The following is a 14,501-nucleotide window of genomic DNA, read 5'->3' on the forward strand; positions in this document are numbered from 1 at the left end:
TGAACTGAAAATGAACTTGTCTTATGTGGGCGTCAAAGGGAGGAGCGTCCAAAGGGTATTCTGTTTCCTGCTAGTGGGTCTGTACATGGTACCTATGGGTCCAAGGGGGATGTCCTGCTTTTTTCCATTGCAGCAACTGCATCGTCCCCTTAACACATCCAAATTCCACCTGAAGACTGACTGTCCCTGTGTCAAGGCTTTTGTGGCCCCAGTCTAAGTGTATTGAGTATCCAGCTTGGAGTTGGACATATACTAGAGCCTTGATAATTTGCATCCTGATGGAGCAAACTTTCTTCTAGTACTGAATGTATGACCGCAAAATTAATTTTCCAGAAATTATTCCAGATATTGGTTGTTTCTATGGACTTTCTTGCCAGTGGTCGTTTACTAAAATATTTGGGGTTCAATAGGCAGAAATAAACATGCACAAGGAAGATTCTTTTTAAACTGTAAATTGAGTGTTTGAGGGAAATGTTGAGTTGCCTGGGACAAGTTTACACGTGGAATTTCGAGTTATTACCAGTTAGAAGCTGCTGGGTTTCTTGAGAATATTATTTTATGCTAGAAGTGATTCATAGGTAGCCTCCAGCCATAACTCAGTCTGTGACCAGATCAAACTGAATTATCTGCTTGCTTCTGCATTTGCATCAGTAAAGTACCAATCCAATGCTTTTGGGGGCTGTCTAGAAAAAAAATTCAAAAAAAAAGCAATTCAATTTGGTGGGTCAAAAGACCTGAGGACGGAGGTCGGATCAGCTCCGGTCATAGGTGAAAATGAAGCATAAGCAAAAAGGAGGCTATTGATTTGGCAGTACCAGTACCTCTTCCTCTAATGCAAGGTCAGAGCAAAAGTTTGTGTCTGGAGATTGTCTTCAAGAGCTGCTGGAATACATGCTACCTGCTGCTCCACCTTTTTAGAGATATTAAATACTTTCAAAGGTTTTCCATTTACACAACTTTGATGTAGTTAACATGAAGAAGTAAGGGGATTTTGAGCAGGTTGAGGGGAATGTCCCCATTTGTATCCAATCCACTATATGAAGATGTACGTGCTGGGAGATCAGCTCTTCTCTTTCAAATGACCTTCACACACAATCAGCCCCCATCCCCCGTCAGAAGTAGCATGTGTTATGCCTTGAATCTTGCTCAGATATGGGCCCAAACCCAGCAGCTTGCAGATGGAATTGGCAGCTTGAGCTAAAGCAGAACATCTTGAAATTGGAGGTGTCAGATCAGAGCACTCTCCACTTCTGAGAGTGTGGGAATCTGGGTCATGTTGTGCCTTGGCCACAGTAATGAATGACATTAAGATCCCTACATAAATTCCGCTGCCAATTCTTCTAGAAAGGTGCTCACTGATTGATAGACATATGTACAAAACCACCTACATGCTTTAGTTGACCCTGACATAACTTCAAAATACATCCCATGGTGACTTAAGATAGATCCTACCCAAAAGACAGACAATTTAAAATCTCATCCCTCCACCTGCTGGTGCTGTACTAACGCCAGCCATGTGTCACTCCAGAGGTGGTTGCTGGAGTCTGCTGGAATGCAGTGATCTCCGTATGTCGGCACTGCTTGCTGGAGCACCTGGATGCCTGCAGAAGTTGCCATAAATCAAGCAAGGACTACAATCTGTGTGCATCTTCTGAATCCTCATGCACAGCTAAATGACAAATGAAAGTTAAAGCTGTCAGCAAAATGTAAGCAATGCAGCTGAGGAAGCCCAAGTGGGGGGGGGAAACAAACCCAAAGTGACAAAAGCAAGTTGATGGTCAAATCCTTTCTTGCAGACCCTGATACATAAGCCAGGAGCAGCACTTACTGCTCTGATCTCAGGCTGAGCTTTGGAAATAGAGGATAAATCCTCTTCTGATTTGTAAACTAAGCAAATCAGTCTATCCAAAATTGCAAGCAGCTTTCCTTCTAGCATATCCTCCTTAGTCCTTCACCATAACAGTTTCTGTAACGTCTTACAGTAGCACCAGGAATCTTTGTCACAGGCAGCACTTTATAAACAGGGATGATAAAACGCTTTTCTGGTTAGTCCATTGAGTGAAGTTGCGTTGTTTTCCAGACCAAATCAGAACCCTTTCTGCTGATTTTTAAACAACTCCTTCCTAATCAGTGAAGTCAGAGAGTTTTACAGAAGCAGAATTTAGGCCCATTATCTTCTTTCACTGCCCCATTTACAGATGAATAGTCTCTCTGACTTTCCCATGGCTTTCTTAGCTATATGCTTAAATAATTTATTATTATTGTTTAGCTTTTCTATATATTTCTTGCTATTTGCTTCACTGATTTGCACTGGATTTCCATTTTTAATGAATGCTTTTTAGCCTGAATAAACTCCAAAATTCATTATTTATAAATTGAGGTGTCTATAGCCAAGTCTTTGCATTGTAATTGGAGCTTCATTTAAATGCTGGTAGTGGCCTTTAGACTCAACTGTTTGCAGCAAGTTTCCTTACATTGGTCATGCCTACGGAGCCCTCACTTTGTGACACATCTAGTAGACTTCTATAGGAGCTTGTGTGATAATTCCTGTGAAACCACTTATTCCTCCAGAGGAATTCCCCATTCATAAAAGCCTGAACCAAGTGCTTTACCCTCATTGTCCATCTGAGGGCTATATTTGAGGACATCTTCTGTGCTATCTGTACCTGCACAGATGAAGACCCTGCCACTGTATGTGTAGAAAAGCCTTACTGAACTTTACTCCTTAAATTCAGTATAACAACCCCCTTATTTTCTTCATCGGGAGGGACTGCAAGTGTTATTGGCACAAGCAACCTGCTTGTCTGGTGTAAGAAAAAAACAATTCATATTGATTCAGTACCTACAGATCCTCCTGGCTTCAGTTGTTATCCTGAAAGTTGCACTGAAACTGGTGTTTTGGTCCTTCAGCATTGCTCTGATACCGAAGTATTTGGAGGGGGGGTTATGCCATGGTGGCTGTTATGCCTTTTTTCCGCCATATGTTGGCAATAGATGAAGTAAAAAAAAAATAACTAGAAATTCAGCTGTCTGTGTCCCCCTGACTCCTTGCTGTCCTAAAGGCTTTTAACAGTTGTGAAGAGCAGGGTAAGCAAGAGGAGCCTGTTGGCTATCTTCAGGTTTGATGCAAGAAATGGATGGAAGCTATTCTCTCTGAAGACGCCAATATAAGGTTAGAAAACCCATGTCATGACTCGGATGTTTGAATGATAGCTCTGTGGAAAAATAGTTTTTGTAGTGTTCAGGATATGTGGTGCCCACAGTGGATTTTTTCACCTCTTAAGTAGGCAATGGCAGAGCCATCCCACAAAGCCTCCACACTCACCAGAAATGATCAGTATTTTCCTGTTAGAGGACCTAATCTAGTGAAGCTAATGGAAACCTTCCCAGTGGTTTCAAGTTTCTTCCTATCCAGCCCAGAGCAATGCAGAGGGCTGGTACAGAGCTGCTCGCCTGAGCTTCTGTGAAACACCCTGGAAAAAAGGATGTTAAAAATTAAAAGACCTGAACGGTGTACCAGTGTTTTATTTGACCTGGTGTGGTATGTGTGGTTCCTGGTTAAAGAGTAACCCCTTAGCTATTTACATGGGGCTCAGTTTTGCAACAGGTGAAAATAAATTTTACCTACCAAGGAGGGAGGCTAAGAAATCAGAAGAAAAATATATGGACTGTACAGTCTGCAAAGGGGTTACAAACCAACTGGCAGACTGCTGCATATTTATGAGAGCATCTCACACATCCTCACTCTTATTAGAGCATCCTACCTCAAGCCTGTCATGCTTGATCAGTATTTTAACAGGTTCAGACACTTATTTACCGGGTCTCCACACTTTGCACTCCGGACTGGATGATTCAGACGTTGAGTGCTGGCGACTCGCAGGTATGCTGCCTGTCTAACAGCATCCCACAGCAGCCTGAGAGCCCGTTCCTTACACATTCCCCTGTGTTGCTAGAAATTGACTGGTGAACTGACAGGTTAGGCACCGCTTCAGCCAGGCAACAAGCTTCTTGTTCATTCACCACCCTTCAAACCCCTTTGCAGCGCTTCACCTAAACCAGCACAACACAGAGGGGTGGACTACCCATGCTATTTGGGCCCATCATTCAGTTTTCAGCCTTCAGTGCAAAGCTGCAGAGATACCAGGAATAGTGTCTCTTACTGCAACAAGGACCATTGCAGCTGTGCAGATTCAGTCAGAACCCAAATAAGTTTTTAAAGTTATATAAAACAAGGAAACGTGTTTAAATAGGACCACTATTTAAATAAAGCGAAGGAATTAAAAGCTTGGCAATGCACCAATATCAGCTAGTTTTAAAGAGCAGGTCCTACTACCACAGTTTTCGTGCTGCATCGGCACAATCTGTACACCCTGTTCCCCTATTACCAGGCACAAGTGGGTGTCTAGCTTTTGATGTAAATGAAGTCATTAAGAGGACTACAACAATCACCCTGGTTACGAATCACATGTGCTTACGAACATCACTTGAAGGAAAATACCGGCTATATCAATCTGTTAGCAAGTGGGGAGTTTGGCGCTACCAAACATTTCAAAACCTATGAGCTGGTGATATTTTCCTGGAAAACTGGCCTCATTGCAGCGTTCAGAGGTGTTGGTGCACAACGTGCAGTTGTGGAGCGGGTTTTGGCAGACTGTGGAAGGGATATGTGTCACTTATAATGGACGTAAGTCATTCTGCAGGGATACACCCTATAGGTGCTGACGGCTTTCTAGCATCTGAATTACTTTGGAAAATAACATATTTTTAGAATTATCCTCTGAGTCATTGAAGGGGGAAATAAAAGCTCATGATTTGGTTCGCTCGAGCAAGAAAAGTTGTTTTCTTCCCCTTCAGGGAAGGACGGTGTCTGAGTTCCAGATACTTGAGTCGAGGCTGATGTATGTTGTCCATGTTTATCGCTGCTGCTTTGGACATTGCTCAGTCTGTGAAACCATGAGGTGGCAAAACATATTTGGAAGTACAGCTAGCAGCCCCTTGTCTTCCTGCAAGGGGGGGGACTGGATAATCTCTCTCCCCTGCATTTCTCAAGGCAACTGTCCAAAAGCATTTTTTTTCTCTCTTTCTTTCAGGGAATGTACTATGGGAAGCTGCATTTTCTTCTTTCTCTGCAACATGTTCTAATTTATAGGATGAGATTTGCGATAAATGAGTTCAGAGCTGAATGCTGAGCCTTCTCCGTGTCCCCTGGGGTTTTCCTGGGAACAAGATGGGTTGCCCAGTATGCTTCAGGCAAAAAATAATGAATGAATGAATAAATACATGAATAACAGCATGCCTCATTTTGCCTATCTCTTAGAGAGAGAGGAAGCTAATTCTTTGAGTATCAGGAATGTGCTCATTATGCAAAAATGGCAGAGCAGATGCACATATTCATAATAAGTATATTAAAAATCTCAGTTTAGCTCCTAGAGGACAAGTGCAAGTGCAAAATTGGGTGCAATTATATTTATCTTCCCACCTATGGTGTGCTCTCATTTGAATATGTATTTGTTTGAGCTGGCTGTATCTAGAAGCATGGAGTTTCCTGTGACTGAAAAAGCAAATTATTATGAATACCAGCCTATGATACTTCATATCAGAGGCTGGATCCAAGGTCTCCTGAAGTCACTAAAAAGGCCCATTTTGAGTTCAGCTGGCTTTGCATTCCGGCAAGAGCTGGCCTCTTGCACAGGCAGTGCTAAGTGTGTGTTAATAAAAACACAAAAGAGCAGAGGACACAGTACAAGTGGGGCTGTTCATCATAACTATCATTTAATCAAACTAAAACGATGAACTGATAATTGGATATCCTTGCAATGACTGCACAGAGCCAGAGCCCTGGGTAGGGTCCCTTTCATGCACAGAAATAAATCAGACACATAGTCTGCTGTGGGCAAAGAGATTAATCTTTGGCATGAGCATGAACAATAGCGGAAATAAGTGTTGCTCATGAGACCATTGGTCTGTGCCTGACTGCAGTAATATGCTTGGTGCTTGTGAATGAAAGAAGCTGCTCTTTCCTACCCTTAAAGTAGCATTAAAGACTGCTGAAGTTCTACATGCCCGGGTTTATTAAAAGACTGTGATGGTGAAAACCTGACTGGGTCTAAGGCAACTACTTCAATAGAGAATTTTTATGTTTTCCCTTCAGCAACAGATAAAATAGAGGTGGAGATATAAGACTAAACCCAAACAAGGACAGGGACATTGGGAAGAGACCTGGAGAATAGTCCCACCCAAGCAAGGAAGATGGACAAAGTCTTCCACTGGAAATTCAGCCGCAGGAGCGTTCTACGATATATTCAAAATTCTTCTTAATTAACAGCAAAAGTAGTATTTGTATTCTCCCAAAATCCCAGTCCCTGCACCATCTGGAAAAGCATAATCAGTTTTTGAAAAATTAAACAAAGTGGTTATAAAAAATAGCACTCCAAAGTGCTATTGGGTCCAAAGACCCAAAGTTAAACGAATAGTAAAAAAAAGAGGTTTTCTTTCACAGGGGAAAAATTAACAAGAAGAAAATGCTGAAAATGTCCATAAACACCACTATTTCCTAAAAAGTGGCCTTACAACATTTTAACTGAAAACTGTTATTCTTCTGTTCTTGCTTATTCCTGCCCAGCCTGCTCGGCTGTGAGACTGTAGTAATGATACTGCTGCCACTCTTACGAGTGTTTGGGCACTTTCTGGTACTGCCCTGCGTGACTGACCTCTGTCACAGGTGGTTTTACTCAGCCAGTGCAGTATGCACGTAGCAGAGTATGCATTTTGTCTGGGGATTTTCTTTCCCCCCTTTAACTGATCCCGTTACCCTGATTCCACTTGAGAAGGCAAAGCCTAAGAAGTAGCACTTCCATGTCAGGATCAAAGCAGAAAGCAGCAGGGTTTCCCACAGCCCCTTTCTTCTGCAGGAGAACAGTGTGTAACCTCAGAGAAAGCTCTGTCTCCTGCACAGATGAACTCTTGTCTCACAGACAACTATTTTGCCAGACGAACGGAGCCACTGCCTGCCTATTCCAGGGTGCTATGTAATATATATCAGCTGAAAATCTGCTTTTCAAGCTTTGGTGAGCTGGGATTAATTGCAAACAGTTTGGCACCGCAGGTTCCTGCTTGGCTCCATTTTTTCAGACGCATATTATGTGTAATCTGAAGCCAGCACTTTTTCCATGTTTCTTTTGCAGTACCAACAATAATTCTCTTACTTTTTTCCTCTCTCACTCAAGCAAACAAGTTAATAACTACATTTTCAGTTCCATTATCCCCAAAATAAGAGCAACTCCATAATTTGAGAGTTGGGATGTCTTTACTTTTATAAAAAGTGTAGAGTTAAAAGGTAAAAGCAGACAAAACAAAATTCAGCATTGTTAAGAGTACAAAATTCAGCATCTGTCTCTCTAATTTTATTTCTGAAATGAGTGTTGAAACCAGGGTGATGGGTACCAATAAGACACTAGAGCCAGAATGCTAGTTAATTACATTAAGAGAAGAACCCCTGTTAAATTATTCTGGGGTTATTGTAGATATATCCAGAAATAACATAAGATAATATTAGTTGCAATCATTAGCAGAGCAACCTGTGTGGAATAGGAAGAAAAAAATACTGTGCTTCTGGGACTATTTTTATTTCTATAAGGAAGAATTTTGCAAGTGCTTTCATTCTCTCCAAGATACAAGAGGAAAGGTTGTCTGCCTTCCGAGATTTAATGAGCAACACTTTTGAATATTGCTGTGGACTTAGAGGCAGTTTAATGAATATGGTGCCAGTGGAAAGTAGTTGTTGTCCAAACTGAAAGAAAATATGGCTTAAATAACAGAAAAGCTAATGTTCAAGATTGTGACTGAGGAATACTAAAGCCGAGTCTTGTCACAGGATGATGAGGGTGACACAGAACGGCGCCTTCAGGGTATTTAATTGGGTCTAGTTCTGCCCCATAAGGCATCTAACGGCTTGGGCCAAGACCTGTGTACGGTTCCTGTTGGGTCTGCTGGGCCAAATCCTGATGTCTCTTGATTTGCACACTGGCATAAAAACAGATGGGATTTGTCAGAAGGGAGAGGTCACCGCAGCAGACATCTGAAACAGACTGCCATCCTTTACGAAAGGTGAAAGGAGGAGAGGACAGTGCAGCTGAAAGCCAGATTTCTAAAAGAAAACGAAACAAGATATATTTCTTTTTGCAATCTATTCTTGATTTCCTTACTTAGATGAAAACAAAGACCACGACACAAATAGAGAGTGTGACATTTAGCTGAACAAAAAGCAAGATGAACTAAGCTGCTAATTATACCTCCTATATGAAGACAAAAGACATCTTCCAAAATAACTAAATATTGTACATTTGTCCATAATTAAGACAGGATATTGCCAGAGAGGAACAGGAAGGTAAGAAGACAAAGAGAGGGAGAGAGGGGGTTTTTTATAGCCTTTTTTTTTTTTAAAGATTGTTAAAAGTGCCACCAGAAATATGCTGAAAAAGACAAGTTTGTGGGCAGAAGCACCACAGAATGAGGAAGAAATGCCACAGGAAGGAAGAAGAGTAATTCTAGGAGTAAACAGCTACTTTTAGAAAATACCATCTGTCCTGAATACGAGTTTGCCATATATTGTGACTCAAAAGGCTTTTTTCCCCTGAATTCCCAGCTCTGGCTTTGTTAAAAGTCAAAAACCTTAACCTGATTCAGATAAGGTCACATCCCGTGATTAACGTGTACCTTCATCTGGAGCCAAAAGTTACCAAGTGCGTGGGTTAATCTGTTCTCACTTGCTAATGCATGTGGAAGATAAGGCAGTACGTAAACACCAGGAGTCATGTCGAAGTAGATCCTAAAAATCTGATATTGCTCAAAATCAAAGTTGGCAGGACATGGACAACAGGAGTAGAGGGGGTCACCTCTGTCTTTTTCATGGAAAAGGGCCTGGAATATCTAAAATGCACAGAGAAATGAACTTCCATTTTAGGGAATGGAAGGAAAAATACATTAATAAGCAGCTTTGCAAACCATTTATATTCAATCTTCTAATTATCCACAAACATTGGAGGTGGGAAGTTGTCTTCTGAAATGTTATTCTCCATCAAAGATTGTTTTCTTCAGGGCTTTCTGTGATATCAGTAGGAAATCAGAAAATGAGAGGGAAAACAATTAATAGATATAAACATCAATCAGGCTGGAAAACAGGCCAAATGGATTTGATCCTTTGAGGGAAGGAGGCAGGCTTTCATCGCTACGTCCTAGGCTAAGGGTCATCCTAAAGGTTGAAGAACTGAGCAGAGAAGGAAAAAAAAGCCAGATCCAGTTGAGGGTTACACGGGTCCCCAAATGGCCTTGTTAGGGAGAGAGGCTTTTTCCTTACATTTCCCCCAGAAAGACTTCCCTTTGGATAATAAAACTGTGCTGGGGACAAAAGCAAGCAGGAACACCCCACACAAAGAGTTGTCTTGGGTCCAACCAGCAACGGTTCCCCATCCCGTTCCAGGTGCAACACAGGGGACTGTCACTGTCCCATCATCTTTGTACAAAGGAGTCCAAATTGCTAATGCCTCTCTTCACCCACCTGAGCCAGCAGCAGAGAGGAGGGATGAGTGCCTAAGAGGGGTATGCCATGTCAAAAGTCTTTCACAGTTTGTTCAGAGTGCAATTTTTAATAGCACCCTTTGACCATGATCATGATGGGGGGGAAAAAATGCATCCATCCGCAGAAAATGAAAATGAGGATGAAAATGCTGATTTTTAGCTAGAAAATAAAGCAGCAGGTGCTGATTCACAGTGTTCTAAGTAGCAGCGACCTTGTCTGGAGGTTGCTGTGTATGGTGTAGGACATCTGGGACATGGGGCCTGACGGATTCCTGTTACTCTGGTTTCACTGTGCTGCAACTCCATGAATTTTCCACCTGATTTATCCAGCCATACATGAGATTACAATTTTTTCTTCATTTCTCTATGTAGTCTCAGCTATTCCTGCTCTGGAGCTCTGCTAGTGAGCAGCACTTTCACCCACAAGTGGCTCTCTGACTTTAAGAGGATTACTAGTGCACACAGAGTCTTCCTTATGTTGAAGTACTGGATATTGCAACACAATCTTGCATTAAGTGAACGAGCTGAGCATGCTGAGTTTTCCGACACCAGCTGGAAACACTCTTTATACTGGTGCTGCTTTGGTGAGCTGGTGGCCACCGATTCAGACATTCAAAGTAAAATGTCCATGGAAATTCTCCAATTGCTTCCTATCAACCACCCACCCTTACCTCTTCCTGCAGAACTGGAATATGAACAACATCCACACCATTGCATAGATGTAGACAGGGCCATGTAACACACACTATTATCGTATAAACACTGCTTATCCCCTCCTCCAATCCCCTGCACAGAAGTGTAAAACCACAACCTGCCACACCCTGCTCTCGAACACCAGTGTACAGAACAAATTATATATTTCAGCATGGGTAGAAAGAGGGAGGGAAACTTCAGGGAGTCAGACTGCTCTCAATTAGCCATTGTCTCCAGCAGCTTGTCTGATTAATGGCTGCACCTCACACTGTGCCTATATAATAGGTGCAGGGAAGGTGCTTTAAAAGTGCTTTGCTCCTAATTACTGTGGAGATTGAAACAGTGGGTATCTCTTGTTACAGTAAATATTGTCTGCGTCCATTCCCCAGCTCAGATCTATGCAAGTGCCAATGCTGGACCTGGGCGAGCAGACCACATACAAGTGGGAGCGTAACAGGTACCAGCTGGCTGGTGCCAGCAGGAGCCTGAGCATGATGGACTTGGGTAAAGTTATATGCTTCCATTAGCACTAAATGTCCTCACTTCAGGGAACTTCATGCCCTGCACCAGAGTCTCTGCCTTCATGTACCAGAGTCCAGCTTTTTTGGAGCTGATCCTCAAGGTACAACAGCACTGATCTGTCATGCCAAGCACAAGCCTTCCCAGAGCCAGAAAACTGCTACATGTTGGTGTAATGCATTAGCACCTACAACATCACAGTTCAGACCCAACTTGTGCGTGAACTGTAGTCCCACTCCCTATTCTGCCACAGACAGTGACTTCGGACAAATTCATTTATTGTGTCTTTGCAACAGACCTAAATCAAGTATGCACATACTTGTGTCTTGGGGTAGCTTAGCTGAAGTGTGAACAGCCATATTGCACAACAGGGACTTGGAGTCACCTTTTTGTTTGGTCTGCTGAGAAAATGGTCTTATACTCAGTGGACAATTTGCTCCGTGCCAAGTCTAGTTTAGCATCTACAGATCTCTCTCTCGTACCTGCATATCAACAGGTCTTTGGGGCTGGTTTACATATTAGGACATGCTGGTGCAACTTTCAGGCCAGACCAGTCTGCTGAACTGGTTTCAGCAATGTGGGGCTCTGGCACGTCAGGGAGAGATGAGAACGATGTTGGTCCTTCCTCTCTACCGAGCAGCTTCTTTGCTTCAGGCATAAAGGTGCAGATAATAATAGTCACCAGCCAAGAATTTGGAGATCTTTTCAGAAAAGTCACTCTATCAGCATCAAACCCATGGCTGTACTATGAACAGGAATGCAACAACATTTCCCAATCACAGCTGAATTACATGAAAATTACAATCAATTCATGGCTATCTAGGCAACCCTATTCTAAACCTTGCTTCCCTCTCCTCCTTTTCAGTAAGTTCACTTAATCACACATTCACTGCAAAGTAAAGAAAGGTTTTAAAGTACATTTACCTTGTAAAAATATCAAATCTTCTTTAGAAATGAGCACTGGTGAATTATGAATGAAGGCATGCAGTGCTGAAAGTCCCTGCTTATACATTTTTAAATGTAGCCTTTCACTTCTGATAATACTTTTAAAAACCCACTGGACTGGAGCTTACAGTCTATTGCAAAAAACAGCCATATTCTTTGCCACCACGTTCCCTGATCTGAAGAAGCGCCAGCTGCTCCAGTCATGCTGTCTCCCTTGCAACCTGGAGAAGAGGCCAGCAGGTCTGAGCAAAGGTCACTTCAAAGGGCAGGAGAAGAAGAATTCATTGTAAATAGCAATTATACACGGAGAAGAAAATGTAAAGATTAAAAAATAAAAATCCACAAAAATTCATTCAGACAAATTTCCAGCACCAGAGCTCTTGCTTTGATGCTTTGCTGGGCAGGGTGGTTGCTGGTGTGGACGTGCCCAACCCCACTAAGGGGCGTCCACATGCAAGCAGTTTGTCCAGCTCCCCAGACCTGGGCACAGACTCAGATTTGACGTCTCCATCCACAGCAGTGACACATTGACCTGCCAGGCATTGGAGGGGACGCGTTACCTTGGAGGACACGGTGAATTGCTGAAATGTGTGGGAAGGAGCCTTTTGGTGTGGCTTCTGAGCTCAGGTGTAACGTTGTACCAACACAGCTGTATCACACCCAGATGGCAGCTGGGTCAGAGCCAGTGCTGGATGTCCTCAAATACTCACAGGTGCTGAACGTCCTTAAAACGTCTCAAGGCTCTCCTTTGCAAACATTGTTATTTTCTTCTGCAGAGTAAGAGACAACCTACCAAGCTTGAGATAAGAAGCAACTAAATTCAAGTTACATGAAGAAGGGGGGCGAAGAAAATCCCCAGCTTATCCTTTCCTCTCACACACTGTCTCTATCAATCTTACTTCAGAGACAATTTTCATTACTTCGGAGTTAAAGGCCAGGAGGGGACCTTAGACCTGATCGAAACCTGATCTTCCTTATGTCAGCATTTCACGAGGTATCCCTGGACTGAGCCCAGTAATTATCTGACGAAAGCAGTTACCTGAAAGGCAACTACAGTTGATTTGAAGCCACGAGGAAATGGCAAAGCGACCTGCTTCCCTTGACAGCTTCTCCTGATGCCCTCCATTTAACATGCATGCCTTCTCTCCAGTCTGAATGTGTTACTTTTTTGCTATGTCCTTTTTCACCACGTTATATATATCCTGCAGTCACGTTCCCTTGCAATATTCCCTTCAACTAAGCTCTTTCAATTTGGCAGTGCCAGTCTCTTCTGAGCTCGCATCAGCACTCCCAAACCCTTCAACACGTGAACAGTCCCGCCACTGGCGTCACAGGTGCTTGATCAGAAGCAAGACAACCTTCTCCTATCTACCTACTCTCCCATCCAGCAATCAGACCACATTTAGGCAATTACCAACTTTGTAAACTTAGGCCTTATCTAGAAAATCTGTTTTCTATTTGTTTAGCATTAATTATAGTCCTGTCCATGCATTTTATCTTCATAGGATTCACTATCTACCTCTTGGATGACAAGATGTCCCATCAGTGGGAATGGCTGGCCCCATTCAAGTAATGATGTAGCAGTAGCATCCTTCTACTCCTGGACTTACTGCATTCAAGCTACCCAAAATGAATTCTCATGGGCCAGAGAGTTCCTTGGCCAATTCTTCTGGGATGCTTAGTGGCAAGAATAATTAAGTCTGATTTTTCACTAGCAGATGATGCCTAACATTTTCCTAGCTGGATGTACCAGGAGGTACCAGCCAAGCTCATGTGAGAAGAGAGCTGCTTTCCAAATACAGAAGGTATCTATTGAATACCTCTCCCTTTCCCATGGCTGTGTCAGCTTCAGTATCTCCACCTGATATTAGACCTGTGATATTGCTAGGATATGTTTTTACTTAAAAATAGATCTCCTTTTTATTTTCTTTAACCCTTCCTGCTCTGGATTTTCAGATATATATCTCCCCCTCACATTCATTTTCTGGACCAAATGATCTCCAGATCATTGTGTTGGCTGCTGCCCATTTGTACACACGCTCTTTCTCATGTGGGGTGTGTTGGTTTTTTCACTCTGGCTGGTACATTTATTTAATCAGTGAATCGAAAGTGAGCTTTCATCTCAAATTGCTGTCCTCTGTCTCAAGTGGAGTTTTTGTATGAGTTTTTGCATTTTAAGAATTGGCATGTTTTTATTCCCATTTTCTTTCCTTCTTTTTTTTCAATCAGTTCCACTTGGCAGTGATCAGCTTTATGAAACATCTCCTTTGCAGCACGGCATATATACTACTGGTTTTGTTCACTAAAAAATTGCGGTCAGGAACCTGTGGTTCTGAGCTATAAATACTCAAAACCAGGTCTCTTACTCAACTCTGTGATATTTCCCTGTCTGACCTCCAAAACACTGTGCATTTCCTGACACAGACTCCTGGATTAAAAAAATAAATAAATAAAAAAATCAAATAGAATGGTTTAGGTAGAAACTTAATGTGCAAAATATCTCAAGGCACAATACAGTACAGTGCACCAGGTTTTAGGAAATACGTGTATACCATATGGATCTGGCTCTCATCCCAACACTTAAGGGAATTACCAGCAGTGCAGTGTTCCAGTTCCCAGTCATTGGCAATATGCCGTCCTGTAAATGCAATTAAAAAATCTCTGCCCAGAAAAAGAGGGGGAGACCCTAATCAGAGCAAACCACAGCCTTTTCTTAAATTCCTTATCAGACTGCACCATCTAGAGGGCGGCAGCAGCATCACCCAGCT

Source organism: Pygoscelis adeliae, unplaced genomic scaffold, assembly GCF_000699105.1.
Source record: "Pygoscelis adeliae isolate BGI_AS28 unplaced genomic scaffold, ASM69910v1 Scaffold242, whole genome shotgun sequence".
In the NCBI taxonomy this organism is placed as follows: domain Eukaryota; kingdom Metazoa; phylum Chordata; class Aves; order Sphenisciformes; family Spheniscidae; genus Pygoscelis; species Pygoscelis adeliae.